Source organism: Schistocerca gregaria, unplaced genomic scaffold (assembly GCF_023897955.1).
Source record: "Schistocerca gregaria isolate iqSchGreg1 unplaced genomic scaffold, iqSchGreg1.2 ptg000077l, whole genome shotgun sequence".
Classification (NCBI taxonomy): domain Eukaryota; kingdom Metazoa; phylum Arthropoda; class Insecta; order Orthoptera; family Acrididae; genus Schistocerca; species Schistocerca gregaria.
The window spans coordinates 13,024,201-13,042,559 of record NW_026061710.1 but is presented as its reverse complement, the minus strand read 5'-3'; positions in this window follow the sequence as shown (position 1 = coordinate 13,042,559).

Here is an 18,359-nt window from a genome sequence, read left to right as displayed (position 1 = left end):
GTACCTGTGATGACGATCAATTAGCGACAGGCGTTTTTTTAAGAATCACTCTCAGATGCGATTAAGGCGAATGGCGCAGATAAAGCATTTGCCAAAGCGGTACAGCATAAGGTGGGACGAGGCAGTCTGAATTACATTTTATAGATGTATTTCTCACATATCTCAGAGCCTCTCGCGATATTCGTCGTCGTCGTCGTCGTCGTCGTCGTCGTCGTCGTCGTCGCCGCCGCCGCTTCTGCAGAAGTAGCAAATGGCAATCGTAGCAAACGCGGCGAGGGACGCCCTGCCTTCGATTCCGAATGCACAAAGTGTGTGGTCTTGTTTCTCAGTCTATATTTGGTCGGTCACGTCAGAGGTTGAATGTAACGAATGGGTGGGAAAGAGCAAGGGGCAGCGGCTGTGTAGAACGAAAACACAAATCCTCAGGGGTGTGAGCGTTTCGAGATGAGTCGTATACATGTAAATGTTGGTCGTCAGTGACCGTGTGGCCTAATGGATAAGGCGTCGGACTTCGGATCTGAAGATTACAGGTTCGAATGCTGTCACGCTTGTGTTTTTCCAGTTCTGAAAAAGAAACATAACGTTTTAATGTAGCAATTGAGCAGTACGAAACCGTCTGAATGTTGCTGTTGACCATTTTTTGCTTGGAGATGCTCTTGAGCTTGAAACACACACAACAAGACCGGTGTTAACTAGCGAAATGGTCGGCAGAGTGCCGACACAGGGAGTTTTGACTATCACTTGCACATCTAAAACAACGTCGGAAAGTAACTCGTTCGGCTTTTGAGTCACATAAAGTATGTGCGTTAATTTTGACGCCACTAGCTCTGCATGTTGTCATGCAATTTCTTTACCTCTCAGAAATGATTATGACATAAAAGTGAAGTACGTGACGAGTGTGACGTTAGGAAAACATTAGGCATCATGGAGAGATTCTGTATGGGACCACCCAACCCAAACGAGTACTGTGTGACGTGCTACCCGGCAGGTATTCACCGAGGTAGCCGGCTAGCTCAGTCGGTAGAGCGTCAGACTCTTAATCCCAGGGTCGTGGGTTCGAGCCAGACGCTGGGCGGAACGGAATTTTGTTCCGCTGCAAGTGTAAATTACCGTTTTTCTGATTAACGAGATTTAATGGAAATAGCCACTTTAAACTTTGCCTACGTCTCTGTCAGTCGCAAGGAAGCTGTATTTGAAGGTGAAGGTGATTTTGTAGACATGTGTGAAAGACATGTTCTGAAATGCAAGTGTTGTTGTTTGGAGAGCACATCGGTTACGTGTCAGATGTGTAGTCAAGCAGTAATTTGTCGCCATAGCTGCAAATATTAGCCGGTAATATGAAGTGTTGTCAGCTAAAGTCTGATGATGCAGACGACCGTAAGGACGAAGTACCCAAGAGTACCGCTAGGCCGCGCCTCTTTAGCTCAGTGGTAGAGCACTGGTCTAATAAACCAGGGGTCGTAAGTTCCATCCTCACAGGAGAAAGATGAATTTTGGAAATCAGTTGCGCGTCGTGGCCGTATAGCAAACAGTACCTGTGATGACGAACAATTAGCGACAGGCGTTTTTTTAAGAATCACTCTCAGATGCGATTAAGGCGAATGGCGCAGATAAAGCATTTGCCAAAGCGGTACAGCATAAGGTGGGACGAGGCAGTCTGAATTACATTTTATAGATGTATTTCTCACATATCTCAGAGCCTCTCGCGATATTCGTCGTCGTCGTCGTCGTCGTCGTCGTCGCCGCCGCCGCTTCTGCAGAAGTAGCAAATGGCAATCGTAGCAAACGCGGCGAGGGACGCCCTGCCTTCGATTCCGAATGCACAAAGTGTGTGGTCTTGTTTCTCAGTCTATATTTGGTCGGTCACGTCAGAGGTTGAATGTAACGAATGGGTGGGAAAGAGCAAGGGGCAGCGGCTGTGTAGAACGAAAACACAAATCCTCAGGGGTGTGAGCGTTTCGAGATGAGTCGTATACATGTAAATGTTGGTCGTCAGTGACCGTGTGGCCTAATGGATAAGGCGTCGGACTTCGGATCTGAAGATTACAGGTTCGAATGCTGTCACGCTTGTGTTTTTCCAGTTCTGAAAAAGAAACATAACGTTTTAATGTAGCAATTGAGCAGTACGAAACCGTCTGAATGTTGCTGTTGACCATTTTTTGCTTGGAGATGCTCTTGAGCTTGAAACACACACAACAAGACCGGTGTTAACTAGCGAAATGGTCGGCAGAGTGCCGACACAGGGAGTTTTGACTATCACTTGCACATCTAAAACAACGTCGGAAAGTAACTCGTTCGGCTTTTGAGTCACATAAAGTATGTGCGTTAATTTTGACGCCACTAGCTCTGCATGTTGTCATGCAATTTCTTTACCTCTCAGAAATGATTATGACATAAAAGTGAAGTACGTGACGAGTGTGACGTTAGGAAAACATTAGGCATCATGGAGAGATTCTGTATGGGACCACCCAACCCAAACGAGTACTGTGTGACGTGCTACCCGGCAGGTATTCACCGAGGTAGCCGGCTAGCTCAGTCGGTAGAGCGTCAGACTCTTAATCCCAGGGTCGTGGGTTCGAGCCAGACGCTGGGCGGAACGGAATTTTGTTCCGCTGCAAGTGTAAATTACCGTTTTTCTGATTAACGAGATTTAATGGAAATAGCCACTTTAAACTTTGCCTACGTCTCTGTCAGTCGCAAGGAAGCTGTATTTGAAGGTGAAGGTGATTTTGTAGACATGTGTGAAAGACATGTTCTGAAATGCAAGTGTTGTTGTTTGGAGAGCACATCGGTTACGTGTCAGATGTGTAGTCAAGCAGTAATTTGTCGCCATAGCTGCAAATATTAGCCGGTAATATGAAGTGTTGTCAGCTAAAGTCTGATGATGCAGACGACCGTAAGGACGAAGTACCCAAGAGTACCGCTAGGCCGCGCCTCTTTAGCTCAGTGGTAGAGCACTGGTCTAATAAACCAGGGGTCGTAAGTTCCATCCTCACAGGAGAAAGATGAATTTTGGAAATCAGTTGCGCGTCGTGGCCGTATAGCAAACAGTACCTGTGATGACGAACAATTAGCGACAGGCGTTTTTTTAAGAATCACTCTCAGATGCGATTAAGGCGAATGGCGCAGATAAAGCATTTGCCAAAGCGGTACAGCATAAGGTGGGACGAGGCAGTCTGAATTACATTTTATAGATGTATTTCTCACATATCTCAGAGCCTCTCGCGATATTCGTCGTCGTCGTCGTCGTCGTCGTCGTCGTCGTCGTCGTCGTCGCCGCCGCCGCTTCTGCAGAAGTAGCAAATGGCAATCGTAGCAAACGCGGCGAGGGACGCCCTGCCTTCGATTCCGAATGCACAAAGTGTGTGGTCTTGTTTCTCAGTCTATATTTGGTCGGTCACGTCAGAGGTTGAATGTAACGAATGGGTGGGAAAGAGCAAGGGGCAGCGGCTGTGTAGAACGAAAACACAAATCCTCAGGGGTGTGAGCGTTTCGAGATGAGTCGTATACATGTAAATGTTGGTCGTCAGTGACTGTGTGGCCTAATGGATAAGGCGTCGGACTTCGGATCTGAAGATTACAGGTTCGAATGCTGTCACGCTTGTGTTTTTCCAGTTATGAAAAAGAAACATAACGTTTTAATGTAGCAATTGAGCAGTACGAAACCGTCTGAATGTTGCTGGTGACCATTTTTTGCTTGGAGATGCTCTTGAGCTTGAAACACACACAACAAGACCGGTGTTAACTAGCGAAATGGTCGGCAGAGTGCCGACACAGCGAGTTTTGACTATCACTTGCACATCTAAAACAACGTCGGAAAGTAACTCGTTCGGCTTTTGAGTCACATAAAGTATGTGCGTTAATTTTGACGCCACTAGCTCTGCATGTTGTCATGCAATTTCTTTACCTCTCAGAAATGATTATGACATAAAAGTGAAGTACGTGACGAGTGTGACGTTAGGAAAACATTAGGCATCATGGAGAGATTCTGTATGGGACCACCCAACCCAAACGAGTACTGTGTGACGTGCTACCCGGCAGGTATTCACCGAGGTAGCCGGCTAGCTCAGTCGGTAGAGCGTCAGACTCTTAAGCCAAGGGTCGTGGGTTCGAGCCAGACGCTGGGCGGAACGGAATTTTGTTCCGCTGCAAGTGTAAATTACCGTTTTTCTGATTAACGAGATTTAATGGAAATAGCAACTTTAAACTTTGCCTACGTCTCTGTCAGTCGCAAGGAAGCTGTATTTGAAGGTGAAGGTGATTTTGTAGACATGTGTGAAAGACATGTTCTGAAATGCAAGTGTTGTTGTTTGGAGAGCACATCGGTTACGTGTCAGATGTGTAGTCAAGCAGTAATTTGTCGCCATAGCTGCAAATATTAGCCGGTAATATGAAGTGTTGTCAGCTAAAGTCTGATGATGCAGACGACCGTAAGGACGAAGTACCCAAGAGTACCGCTAGGCCGCGCCTCTTTAGCTCAGTGGTAGAGCACTGGTCTAATAAACCAGGGGTCGTAAGTTCCATCCTCACAGGAGAAAGATGAATTTTGGAAATCAGTTGCGCGTCGTGGCCGTATAGCAAACAGTACCTGTGATGACGAACAATTAGCGACAGGCGTTTTTTTAAGAATCACTCTCAGATGCGATTAAGGCGAATGGCGCAGATAAAGCATTTGCCAAAGCGGTACAGCATAAGGTGGGACGAGGCAGTCTGAATTACATTTTATAGATGTATTTCTCACATATCTCAGAGCCTCTCGCGATATTCGTCGTCGTCGTCGTCGTCGTCGTCGTCGTCGTCGTCGCCGCCGCCGCTTCTGCAGAAGTAGCAAATGGCAATCGTAGCAAACGCGGCGGGGGACGCCCTGCCTTCGATTCCGAATGCACAAAGTGTGTGGTCTTGTTTCTCAGTCTATATTTGGTCGGTCACGTCAGAGGTTGAATGTAACGAATGGGTGGGAAAGAGCAAGGGGCAGCGGCTGTGTAGAACGAAAACACAAATCCTCAGGGGTGTGAGCGTTTCGAGATGAGTCGTATACATGTAAATGTTGGTCGTCAGTGACCGTGTGGCCTAATGGATAAGGCGTCGGACTTCGGATCTGAAGATTACAGGTTCGAATGCTGTCACGCTTGTGTTTTTCCAGTTCTGAAAAAGAAACATAACGTTTTAATGTAGCAATTGAGCAGTACGAAACCGTCTGAATGTTGCTGTTGACCATTTTTTGCTTGGAGATGCTCTTGAGCTTGAAACACACACAACAAGACCGGTGTTAACTAGCGAAATGGTCGGCAGAGTGCCGACACAGGGAGTTTTGACTATCACTTGCACATCTAAAACAACGTCGGAAAGTAACTCGTTCGGCTTTTGAGTCACATAAAGTATGTGCGTTAATTTTGACGCCACTAGCTCTGCATGTTGTCATGCAATTTCTTTACCTCTCAGAAATGATTATGACATAAAAGTGAAGTACGTGACGAGTGTGACGTTAGGAAAACATTAGGCATCATGGAGAGATTCTGTATGGGACCACCCAACCCAAACGAGTACTGTGTGACGTGCTACCCGGCAGGTATTCACCGAGGTAGCCGGCTAGCTCAGTCGGTAGAGCGTCAGACTCTTAATCCCAGGGTCGTGGGTTCGAGCCAGACGCTGGGCGGAACGGAATTTTGTTCCGCTGCAAGTGTAAATTACCGTTTTTCTGATTAACGAGATTTAATGGAAATAGCCACTTTAAACTTTGCCTACGTCTCTGTCAGTCGCAAGGAAGCTGTATTTGAAGGTGAAGGTGATTTTGTAGACATGTGTGAAAGACATGTTCTGAAATGCAAGTGTTGTTGTTTGGAGAGCACATCGGTTACGTGTCAGATGTGTAGTCAAGCAGTAATTTGTCGCCATAGCTGCAAATATTAGCCGGTAATATGAAGTGTTGTCAGCTAAAGTCTGATGATGCAGACGACCGTAAGGACGAAGTACCCAAGAGTACCGCTAGGCCGCGCCTCTTTAGCTCAGTGGTAGAGCACTGGTCTAATAAACCAGGGGTCGTAAGTTCCATCCTCACAGGAGAAAGATGAATTTTGGAAATCAGTTGCGCGTCGTGGCCGTATAGCAAACAGTACCTGTGATGACGAACAATTAGCGACAGGCGTTTTTTTAAGAATCACTCTCAGATGCGATTAAGGCGAATGGCGCAGATAAAGCATTTGCCAAAGCGGTACAGCATAAGGTGGGACGAGGCAGTCTGAATTACATTTTATAGATGTATTTCTCACATATCTCAGAGCCTCTCGCGATATTCGTCGTCGTCGTCGTCGTCGTCGTCGTCGCCGCCGCCGCTTCTGCAGAAGTAGCAAATGGCAATCGTAGCAAACGCGGCGAGGGACGCCCTGCCTTCGATTCCGAATGCACAAAGTGTGTGGTCTTGTTTCTCAGTCTATATTTGGTCGGTCACGTCAGAGGTTGAATGTAACGAATGGGTGGGAAAGAGCAAGGGGCAGCGGCTGTGTAGAACGAAAACACAAATCCTCAGGGGTGTGAGCGTTTCGAGATGAGTCGTATACATGTAAATGTTGGTCGTCAGTGACCGTGTGGCCTAATGGATAAGGCGTCGGACTTCGGATCTGAAGATTACAGGTTCGAATGCTGTCACGCTTGTGTTTTTCCAGTTCTGAAAAAGAAACATAACGTTTTAATGTAGCAATTGAGCAGTACGAAACCGTCTGAATGTTGCTGTTGACCATTTTTTGCTTGGAGATGCTCTTGAGCTTGAAACACACACAACAAGACCGGTGTTAACTAGCGAAATGGTCGGCAGAGTGCCGACACAGGGAGTTTTGACTATCACTTGCACATCTAAAACAACGTCGGAAAGTAACTCGTTCGGCTTTTGAGTCACATAAAGTATGTGCGTTAATTTTGACGCCACTAGCTCTGCATGTTGTCATGCAATTTCTTTACCTCTCAGAAATGATTATGACATAAAAGTGAAGTACGTGACGAGTGTGACGTTAGGAAAACATTAGGCATCATGGAGAGATTCTGTATGGGACCACCCAACCCAAACGAGTACTGTGTGACGTGCTACCCGGCAGGTATTCACCGAGGTAGCCGGCTAGCTCAGTCGGTAGAGCGTCAGACTCTTAATCCCAGGGTCGTGGGTTCGAGCCAGACGCTGGGCGGAACGGAATTTTGTTCCGCTGCAAGTGTAAATTACCGTTTTTCTGATTAACGAGATTTAATGGAAATAGCCACTTTAAACTTTGCCTACGTCTCTGTCAGTCGCAAGGAAGCTGTATTTGAAGGTGAAGGTGATTTTGTAGACATGTGTGAAAGACATGTTCTGAAATGCAAGTGTTGTTGTTTGGAGAGCACATCGGTTACGTGTCAGATGTGTAGTCAAGCAGTAATTTGTCGCCATAGCTGCAAATATTAGCCGGTAATATGAAGTGTTGTCAGCTAAAGTCTGATGATGCAGACGACCGTAAGGACGAAGTACCCAAGAGTACCGCTAGGCCGCGCCTCTTTAGCTCAGTGGTAGAGCACTGGTCTAATAAACCAGGGGTCGTAAGTTCCATCCTCACAGGAGAAAGATGAATTTTGGAAATCAGTTGCGCGTCGTGGCCGTATAGCAAACAGTACCTGTGATGACGAACAATTAGCGACAGGCGTTTTTTTAAGAATCACTCTCAGATGCGATTAAGGCGAATGGCGCAGATAAAGCATTTGCCAAAGCGGTACAGCATAAGGTGGGACGAGGCAGTCTGAATTACATTTTATAGATGTATTTCTCACATATCTCAGAGCCTCTCGCGATATTCGTCGTCGTCGTCGTCGTCGTCGTCGTCGTCGTCGTCGCCGCCGCCGCCGCTTCTGCAGAAGTAGCAAATGGCAATCGTAGCAAATGCGGCGAGGGACGCCCTGCCTTCGATTCCGAATGCACAAAGTGTGTGGTCTTGTTTCACAGTCTATATTTGGTCGGTCTCGTCAGAGGTTGAATGTAACGAATGGGTGGGAAAGAGCAAGGGGCAGCGGCTGTGTAGAACGAAAACACAAATCCTCAGGGGTGTGAGCGTTTCGAGATGAGTCGTATACTTGTAAATGTTGGTCGTCAGTGACCGTGTGGCCTAATGGATAAGGCGTCGGACTTCGGATCTGAAGATTACAGGTTCGAATGCTGTCACGCTTGTGTTTTTCCAGTTCTGAAAAAGAAACATAACGTTTTAATGTAGCAATTGAGCAGTACGAAACCGTCTGAATGTTGCTGTTGACCATTTTTTGCTTGGAGATGCTCTTGAGCTTGAAACACACACAACAAGACCGGTGTTAACTAGCGAAATGGTCGGCAGAGTGCCGACACAGGGAGTTTTGACTATCACTTGCACATCTAAAACAACGTCGGAAAGTAACTCGTTCGGCTTTTGAGTCACATAAAGTATGTGCGTTAATTTTGACGCCACTAGCTCTGCATGTTGTCATGCAATTTCTTTACCTCTCAGAAATGATTATGACATAAAAGTGAAGTACGTGACGAGTGTGACGTTAGGAAAACATTAGGCATCATGGAGAGATTCTGTATGGGACCACCCAACCCAAACGAGTACTGTGTGACGTGCTACCCGGCAGGTATTCACCGAGGTAGCCGGCTAGCTCAGTCGGTAGAGCGTCAGACTCTTAATCCCAGGGTCGTGAGTTCGAGCCAGACGCTGGGCGGAACGGAATTTTGTTCCGCTGCAAGTGTAAATTACCGTTTTTCTGATTAACGAGATTTAATGGAAATAGCAACTTTAAACTTTGCCTACGTCTCTGTCAGTCGCAAGGAAGCTGTATTTGAAGGTGAAGGTGATTTTGTAGACATGTGTGAAAGACATGTTCTGAAATGCAAGTGTTGTTGTTTGGAGAGCACATCGGTTACGTGTCAGATGTGTAGTCAAGCAGTAATTTGTCGCCATAGCTGCAAATATTAGCCGGTAATATGAAGTGTTGTCAGCTAAAGTCTGATGATGCAGACGACCGTAAGGACGAAGTACCCAAGGGTACCGCTAGGCCGCGCCTCTTTAGCTCAGTGGTAGAGCACTGGTCTAATAAACCAGGGGTCGTAAGTTCCATCCTCACAGGAGAAAGATGAATTTTGGAAATCAGTTGCGCGTCGTGGCCGTATAGCAAACAGTACCTGTGATGACGAACAATTAGCGACAGGCGTTTTTTTAAGAATCACTCTCAGATGCGATTAAGGCGAATGGCGCAGATAAAGCATTTGCCAAAGCGGTACAGCATAAGGTGGGACGAGGCAGTCTGAATTACATTTTATAGATGTATTTCTCACATATCTCAGAGCCTCTCGCGATATTCGTCGTCGTCGTCGTCGTCGTCGTCGTCGTCGTCGCCGCCGCCGCTTCTGCAGAAGTAGCAAATGGCAATCGTAGCAAACGCGGCGAGGGACGCCCTGCCTTCGATTCCGAATGCACAAAGTGTGTGGTCTTGTTTCTCAGTCTATATTTGGTCGGTCACGTCAGAGGTTGAATGTAACGAATGGGTGGGAAAGAGCAAGGGGCAGCGGCTGTGTAGAACGAAAACACAAATCCTCAGGGGTGTGAGCGTTTCGAGATGAGTCGTATACATGTAAATGTTGGTCGTCAGTGACTGTGTGGCCTAATGGATAAGGCGTCGGACTTCGGATCTGAAGATTACAGGTTCGAATGCTGTCACGCTTGTGTTTTTCCAGTTCTGAAAAAGAAACATAACGTTTTAATGTAGCAATTGAGCAGTACGAAACCGTCTGAATGTTGCTGGTGACCATTTTTTGCTTGGAGATGCTCTTGAGCTTGAAACACACACAACAAGACCGGTGTTAACTAGCGAAATGGTCGGCAGAGTGCCGACACAGCGAGTTTTGACTATCACTTGCACATCTAAAACAACGTCGGAAAGTAACTCGTTCGGCTTTAGAGTCACATAAAGTATGTGCGTTAATTTTGACGCCACTAGCTCTGCATGTTGTCATGCAATTTCTTTACCTCTCAGAAATGATTATGACATAAAAGTGAAGTACGTGACGAGTGTGACGTTAGGAAAACATTAGGCATCATGGAGAGATTCTGTATGGGACCACCCAACCCAAACGAGTACTGTGTGACGTGCTACCCGGCAGGTATTCACCGAGGTAGCCGGCTAGCTCAGTCGGTAGAGCGTCAGACTCTTAAGCCCAGGGTCGTGGGTTCGAGCCAGACGCTGGGCGGAACGGAATTTTGTTCCGCTGCAAGTGTAAATTACCGTTTTTCTGATTAACGAGATTTAATGGAAATAGCAACTTTAAACTTTGCCTACGTCTCTGTCAGTCGCAAGGAAGCTGTATTTGAAGGTGAAGGTGATTTTGTAGACATGTGTGAAAGACATGTTCTGAAATGCAAGTGTTGTTGTTTGGAGAGCACATCGGTTACGTGTCAGATGTGTAGTCAAGCAGTAATTTGTCGCCATAGCTGCAAATATTAGCCGGTAATATGAAGTGTTGTCAGCTAAAGTCTGATGATGCAGACGACCGTAAGGACGAAGTACCCAAGAGTACCGCTAGGCCGCGCCTCTTTAGCTCAGTGGTAGAGCACTGGTCTAATAAACCAGGGGTCGTAAGTTCCATCCTGACAGGAGAAAGATGAATTTTGGAAATCAGTTGCGCGTCGTGGCCGTATAGCAAACAGTACCTGTGATGACGAACAATTAGCGACAGGCGTTTTTTTAAGAATCACTCTCAGATGCGATTAAGGCGAATGGCGCAGATAAAGCATTTGCCAAAGCGGTACAGCATAAGGTGGGACGAGGCAGTCTGAATTACATTTTATAGATGTATTTCTCACATATCTCAGAGCCTCTCGCGATATTCGTCGTCGTCGTCGTCGTCGTCGTCGTCGTCGTCGTCGTCGTCGCCGCCGCCGCTTCTGCAGAAGTAGCAAATGGCAATCGTAGCAAACGCGGCGAGGGACGCCCTGCCTTCGATTCCGAATGCACAAAGTGTGTGGTCTTGTTTCTCAGTCTATATTTGGTCGGTCACGTCAGAGGTTGAATGTAACGAATGGGTGGGAAAGAGCAAGGGGCAGCGGCTGTGTAGAACGAAAACACAAATCCTCAGGGGTGTGAGCGTTTCGAGATGAGTCGTATACATGTAAATGTTGGTCGTCAGTGACTGTGTGGCCTAATGGATAAGGCGTCGGACTTCGGATCTGAAGATTACAGGTTCGAATGCTGTCACGCTTGTGTTTTTCCAGTTCTGAAAAAGAAACATAACGTTTTAATGTAGCAATTGAGCAGTACGAAACCGTCTGAATGTTGCTGTTGACCATTTTTTGCTTGGAGATGCTCTTGAGCTTGAAACACACACAACAAGACCGGTGTTAACTAGCGAAATGGTCGGCAGAGTGCCGACACAGCGAGTTTTGACTATCACTTGCACATCTAAAACAACGTCGGAAAGTAACTCGTTCGGCTTTTGAGTCACATAAAGTATGTGCGTTAATTTTGACGCCACTAGCTCTGCATGTTGTCATGCAATTTCTTTACCTCTCAGAAATGATTATGACATAAAAGTGAAGTACGTGACGAGTGTGACGTTAGGAAAACATTAGGCATCATGGAGAGATTCTGTATGGGACCACCCAACCCAAACGAGTACTGTGTGACGTGCTACCCGGCAGGTATTCACCGAGGTAGCCGGCTAGCTCAGTCGGTACAGCGTCAGACTCTTAATCCCAGGGTCGTGGGTTCGAGCCAGACGCTGGGCGGAACGGAATTTTGTTCCGCTGCAAGTGTAAATTACCGTTTTTCTGATTAACGAGATTTAATGGAAATAGCCACTTTAAACTTTGCCTACGTCTCTGTCAGTCGCAAGGAAGCTGTATTTGAAGGTGAAGGTGATTTTGTAGACATGTGTGAAAGACATGTTCTGAAATGCAAGTGTTGTTGTTTGGAGAGCACATCGGTTACGTGTCAGATGTGTAGTCAAGCAGTAATTTGTCGCCATAGCTGCAAATATTAGCCGGTAATATGAAGTGTTGTCAGCTAAAGTCTGATGATGCAGACGACCGTAAGGACGAAGTACCCAAGAGTACCGCTAGGCCGCGCCTCTTTAGCTCAGTGGTAGAGCACTGGTCTAATAAACCAGGGGTCGTAAGTTCCATCCTCACAGGAGAAAGATGAATTTTGGAAATCAGTTGCGCGTCGTGGCCGTATAGCAAACAGTACCTGTGATGACGAACAATTAGCGACAGGCGTTTTTTTAAGAATCACTCTCAGATGCGATTAAGGCGAATGGCGCAGATAAAGCATTTGCCAAAGCGGTACAGCATAAGGTGGGACGAGGCAGTCTGAATTACATTTTATAGATGTATTTCTCACATATCTCAGAGCCTCTCGCGATATTCGTCGTCGTCGTCGTCGTCGTCGTCGTCGCCGCCGCCGCCGCTTCTGCAGAAGTAGCAAATGGCAATCGTAGCAAATGCGGCGAGGGACGCCCTGCCTTCGATTCCGAATGCACAAAGTGTGTGGTCTTGTTTCACAGTCTATATTTGGTCGGTCTCGTCAGAGGTTGAATGTAACGAATGGGTGGGAAAGAGCAAGGGGCAGCGGCTGTGTAGAACGAAAACACAAATCCTCAGGGGTGTGAGCGTTTCGAGATGAGTCGTATACATGTAAATGTTGGACGTCAGTGACCGTGTGGCCTAATGGATAAGGCGTCGGACTTCGGATCTGAAGATTACAGGTTCGAATGCTGTCACGCTTGTGTTTTTCCAGTTCTGAAAAAGAAACATAACGTTTTAATGTAGCAATTGAGCAGTACGAAACCGTCTGAATGTTGCTGTTGACCATTTTTTGCTTGGAGATGCTCTTGAGCTTGAAACACACACAACAAGACCGGTGTTAACTAGCGAAATGGTCGGCAGAGTGCCGACACAGGGAGTTTTGACTATCACTTGCACATCTAAAACAACGTCGGAAAGTAACTCGTTCGGCTTTTGAGTCACATAAAGTATGTGCGTTAATTTTGACGCCACTAGCTCTGCATGTTGTCATGCAATTTCTTTACCTCTCAGAAATGATTATGACATAAAAGTGAAGTACGTGACGAGTGTGACGTTAGGAACACATTAGGCATCATGGAGAGATTCTGTATGGGACCACCCAACCCAAACGAGTACTGTGTGACGTGCTACCCGGCAGGTATTCACCGAGGTAGCCGGCTAGCTCAGTCGGTAGAGCGTCAGACTCTTAATCCCAGGGTCGTGAGTTCGAGCCAGACGCTGGGCGGAACGGAATTTTGTTCCGCTGCAAGTGTAAATTACCGTTTTTCTGATTAACGAGATTTAATGGAAATAGCAACTTTAAACTTTGCCTACGTCTCTGTCAGTCGCAAGGAAGCTGTATTTGAAGGTGAAGGTGATTTTGTAGACATGTGTGAAAGACATGTTCTGAAATGCAAGTGTTGTTGTTTGGAGAGCACATCGGTTACGTGTCAGATGTGTAGTCAAGCAGTAATTTGTCGCCATAGCTGCAAATATTAGCCGGTAATATGAAGTGTTGTCAGCTAAAGTCTGATGATGCAGACGACCGTAAGGACGAAGTACCCAAGAGTACCGCTAGGCCGCGCCTCTTTAGCTCAGTGGTAGAGCACTGGTCTAATAAACCAGGGGTCATAAGTTCCATCCTCACAGGAGAAAGATGAATTTTGGAAATCAGTTGCGCGTCGTGGCCGTATAGCAAACAGTACCTGTGATGACGAACAATTAGTGACAGGCGTTTTTTTAAGAATCACTCTCAGATGCGATTAAGGCGAATGGCGCAGATAAAGCATTTGCCAAAGCGGTACAGCATAAGGTGGGACGAGGCAGTCTGAATTACATTTTATAGATGTATTTCTCACATATCTCAGAGCCTCTCGCGATATTCGTCGTCGTCGTCGTCGTCGTCGTCGTCGTCGGCGCCGCCGCCGCTTCTGCAGAAGTAGCAAATGGCAATCGTAGCAAACGCGGCGAGGGACGCCCTGCCTTCGATTCCGAATGCACAAAGTGTGTGGTCTTGTTTCTCAGTCTATATTTGGTCGGTCACGTCAGAGGTTGAATGTAACGAATGGGTGGGAAAGAGCAAGGGGCAGCGGCTGTGTAGAACGAAAACACAAATCCTCAGGGGTGTGAGCGTTTCGAGATGAGTCGTATACATGTAAATGTTGGTCGTCAGTGACTGTGTGGCCTAATGGATAAGGCGTCGGACTTCGGATCTGAAGATTACAGGTTCGAATGCTGTCACGCTTGTGTTTTTCCAGTTCTGAAAAAGAAACATAACGTTTTAATGTAGCAATTGAGCAGTACGAAACCGTCTGAATGTTGCTGGTGACCATTTTTTGCTTGGAGATGCTCTTGAGCTTGGAACACACACAACAAGACCGGTGTTAACTAGCGAAATGGTCGGCAGAGTGCCGACACAGCGAGTTTTGACTATCACTTGCACATCTAAAACAACGTCGGAAAGTAACTCGTTCGGCTTTAGAGTCACATAAAGTATGTGCGTTAATTTTGACGCCACTAGCTCTGCATGTTGTCATGCAATTTCTTTACCTCTCAGAAATGATTATGACATAAAAGTGAAGTACGTGACGAGTGTGACGTTAGGAAAACATTAGGCATCATGGAGAGATTCTGTATGGGACCACCCAACCCAAACGAGTACTGTGTGACGTGCTACCCGGCATGTATTCACCGAGGTAGCCGGCTAGCTCAGTCGGTAGAGCGTCAGACTCTTAAGCCCAGGGTCGTGGGTTCGAGCCAGACGCTGGGCGGAACGGAATTTTGTTCCGCTGCAAGTGTAAATTACCGTTTTTCTGATTAACGAGATTTAATGGAAATAGCAACTTTAAACTTTGCCTACGTCTCTGTCAGTCGCAAGGAAGCTGTATTTGAAGGTGAAGGTGATTTTGTAGACATGTGTGAAAGACATGTTCTGAAATGCAAGTGTTGTTGTTTGGAGAGCACATCGGTTACGTGTCAGATGTGTAGTCAAGCAGTAATTTGTCGCCATAGCTGCAAATATTAGCCGGTAATATGAAGTGTTGTCAGCTAAAGTCTGATGATGCAGACGACCGTAAGGACGAAGTACCCAAGAGTACCGCTAGGCCGCGCCTCTTTAGCTCAGTGGTAGAGCACTGGTCTAATAAACCAGGGGTCGTAAGTTCCATCCTCACAGGAGAAAGATGAATTTTGGAAATCAGTTGCGCGTCGTGGCCGTATAGCAAACAGTACCTGTGATGACGAACAATTAGCGACAGGCGTTTTTTTAAGAATCACTCTCAGATGCGATTAAGGCGAATGGCGCAGATAAAGCATTTGCCAAAGCGGTACAGCATAAGGTGGGACGAGGCAGTCTGAATTACATTTTATAGATGTATTTCTCACATATCTCAGAGCCTCTCGCGATATTCGTCGTCGTCGTCGTCGTCGTCGTCGTCGTCGCCGCCGCCGCTTCTGCAGAAGTAGCAAATGGCAATCGTAGCAAACGCGGCGAGGGACGCCCTGCCTTCGATTCCGAATGCACAAAGTGTGTGGTCTTGTTTCTCAGTCTATATTTGGTCGGTCACGTCAGAGGTTGAATGTAACGAATGGGTGGGAAAGAGCAAGGGGCAGCGGCTGTGTAGAACGAAAACACAAATCCTCAGGGGTGTGAGCGTTTCGAGATGAGTCGTATACATGTAAATGTTGGTCGTCAGTGACTGTGTGGCCTAATGGATAAGGCGTCGGACTTCGGATCTGAAGATTACAGGTTCGAATGCTGTCACGCTTGTGTTTTTCCAGTTCTGAAAAAGAAACATAACGTTTTAATGTAGCAATTGAGCAGTACGAAACCGTCTGAATGTTGCTGGTGACCATTTTTTGCTTGGAGATGCTCTTGAGCTTGAAACACACACAACAAGACCGGTGTTAACTAGCGAAATGGTCGGCAGAGTGCCGACACAGCGAGTTTTGACTATCACTTGCACATCTAAAACAACGTCGGAAAGTAACTCGTTCGGCTTTAGAGTCACATAAAGTATGTGCGTTAATTTTGACGCCACTAGCTCTGCATGTTGTCATGCAATTTCTTTACCTCTCAGAAATGATTATGACATAAAAGTGAAGTACGTGACGAGTGTGACGTTAGGAAAACATTAGGCATCATGGAGAGATTCTGTATGGGACCACCCAACCCAAACGAGTACTGTGTGACGTGCTACCCGGCAGGTATTCACCGAGGTAGCCGGCTAGCTCAGTCGGTAGAGCGTCAGACTCTTAAGCCCAGGGTTGTGGGTTCGAGCCAGACGCTGGGCGGAACGGAATTTTGTTCCGCTGCAAGTGTAAATTACCGTTTTTCTGATTAACGAGATTTAATGGAAATAGCAACTTTAAACTTTGCCTACGTCTCTGTCAGTCGCAAGGAAGCTGTATTTGAAGGTGAAGGTGATTTTGTAGACATGTGTGAAAGACATGTTCTGAAATGCAAGTGTTGTTGTTTGGAGAGCACATCGGTTACGTGTCAGATGTGTAGTCAAGCAGTAATTTGTCGCCATAGCTGCAAATATTAGCCGGTAATATGAAGTGTTGTCAGCTAAAGTCTGATGATGCAGACGACCGTAAGGACGAAGTACCCAAGAGTACCGCTAGGCCGCGCCTCTTTAGCTCAGTGGTAGAGCACTGGTCTAATAAACCAGGGGTCGTAAGTTCCATCCTCACAGGAGAAAGATGAATTTTGGAAATCAGTTGCGCGTCGTGGCCGTATAGCAAACAGTACCTGTGATGACGAACAATTAGCGACAGGCGTTTTTTTAAGAATCACTCTCAGATGCGATTAAGGCGAATGGCGCAGATAAAGCATTTGCCAAAGCGGTACAGCATAAGGTGGGACGAGGCAGTCTGAATTACATTTTATAGATGTATTTCTCACATATCTCAGAGCCTCTCGCGATATTCGTCGTCGTCGTCGTCGTCGTCGTCGTCGTCGTCGCCGCCGCCGCTTCTGCAGAAGTAGCAAATGGCAATCGTAGCAAACGCGGCGAGGGACGCCCTGCCTTCGATTCCGAATGCACAAAGTGTGTGGTCTTGTTTCTCAGTCTATATTTGGTCGGTCACGTCAGAGGTTGAATGTAACGAATGGGTGGGAAAGAGCAAGGGGCAGCGGCTGTGTAGAACGAAAACACAAATCCTCAGGGGTGTGAGCGTTTCGAGATGAGTCGTATACATGTAAATGTTGGTCGTCAGTGACTGTGTGGCCTAATGGATAAGGCGTCGGACTTCGGATCTGAAGATTACAGGTTCGAATGCTGTCACGCTTGTGTTTTTCCAGTTCTGAAAAAGAAACATAACGTTTTAATGTAGCAATTGAGCAGTACGAAACCGTCTGAATGTTGCTGTTGACCATTTTTTGCTTGGAGATGCTCTTGAGCTTGAAACACACACAACAAGACCGGTGTTAACTAGCGAAATGGTCGGCAGAGTGCCGACACAGCGAGTTTTGACTATCACTTGCACATCTAAAACAACGTCGGAAAGTAACTCGTTCGGCTTTTGAGTCACATAAAGTATGTGCGTTAATTTTGACGCCACTAGCTCTGCATGTTGTCATGCAATTTCTTTACCTCTCAGAAATGATTATGACATAAAAGTGAAGTACGTGACGAGTGTGACGTTAGGAAAACATTAGGCATCATGGAGAGATTCTGTATGGGACCACCCAACCCAAACGAGTACTGTGTGACGTGCTACCCGGCAGGTATTCACCGAGGTAGCCGGCTAGCTCAGTCGGTAGAGCGTCAGACTCTTAATCCCAGGGTCGTGGGTTCGAGCCAGACGCTGGGCGGAACGGAATTTTGTTCCGCTGCAAGTGTAAATTACCGTTTTTCTGATTAACGAGATTTAATGGAAATAGCCACTTTAAACTTTGCCTACGTCTCTGTCAGTCGCAAGGAAGCTGTATTTGAAGGTGAAGGTGATTTTGTAGACATGTGTGAAAGACATGTTCTGAAATGCAAGTGTTGTTGTTTGGAGAGCACATCGGTTACGTGTCAGATGTGTAGTCAAGCAGTAATTTGTCGCCATAGCTGCAAATATTAGCCGGTAATATGAAGTGTTGTCAGCTAAAGTCTGATGATGCAGACGACCGTAAGGACGAAGTACCCAAGAGTACCGCTAGGCCGCGCCTCTTTAGCTCAGTGGTAGAGCACTGGTCTAATAAACCAGGGGTCGTAAGTTCCATCCTCACAGGAGAAAGATGAATTTTGGAAATCAGTTGCGCGTCGTGGCCGTATAGCAAACAGTACCTGTGATGACGAACAATTAGCGACAGGCGTTTTTTTAAGA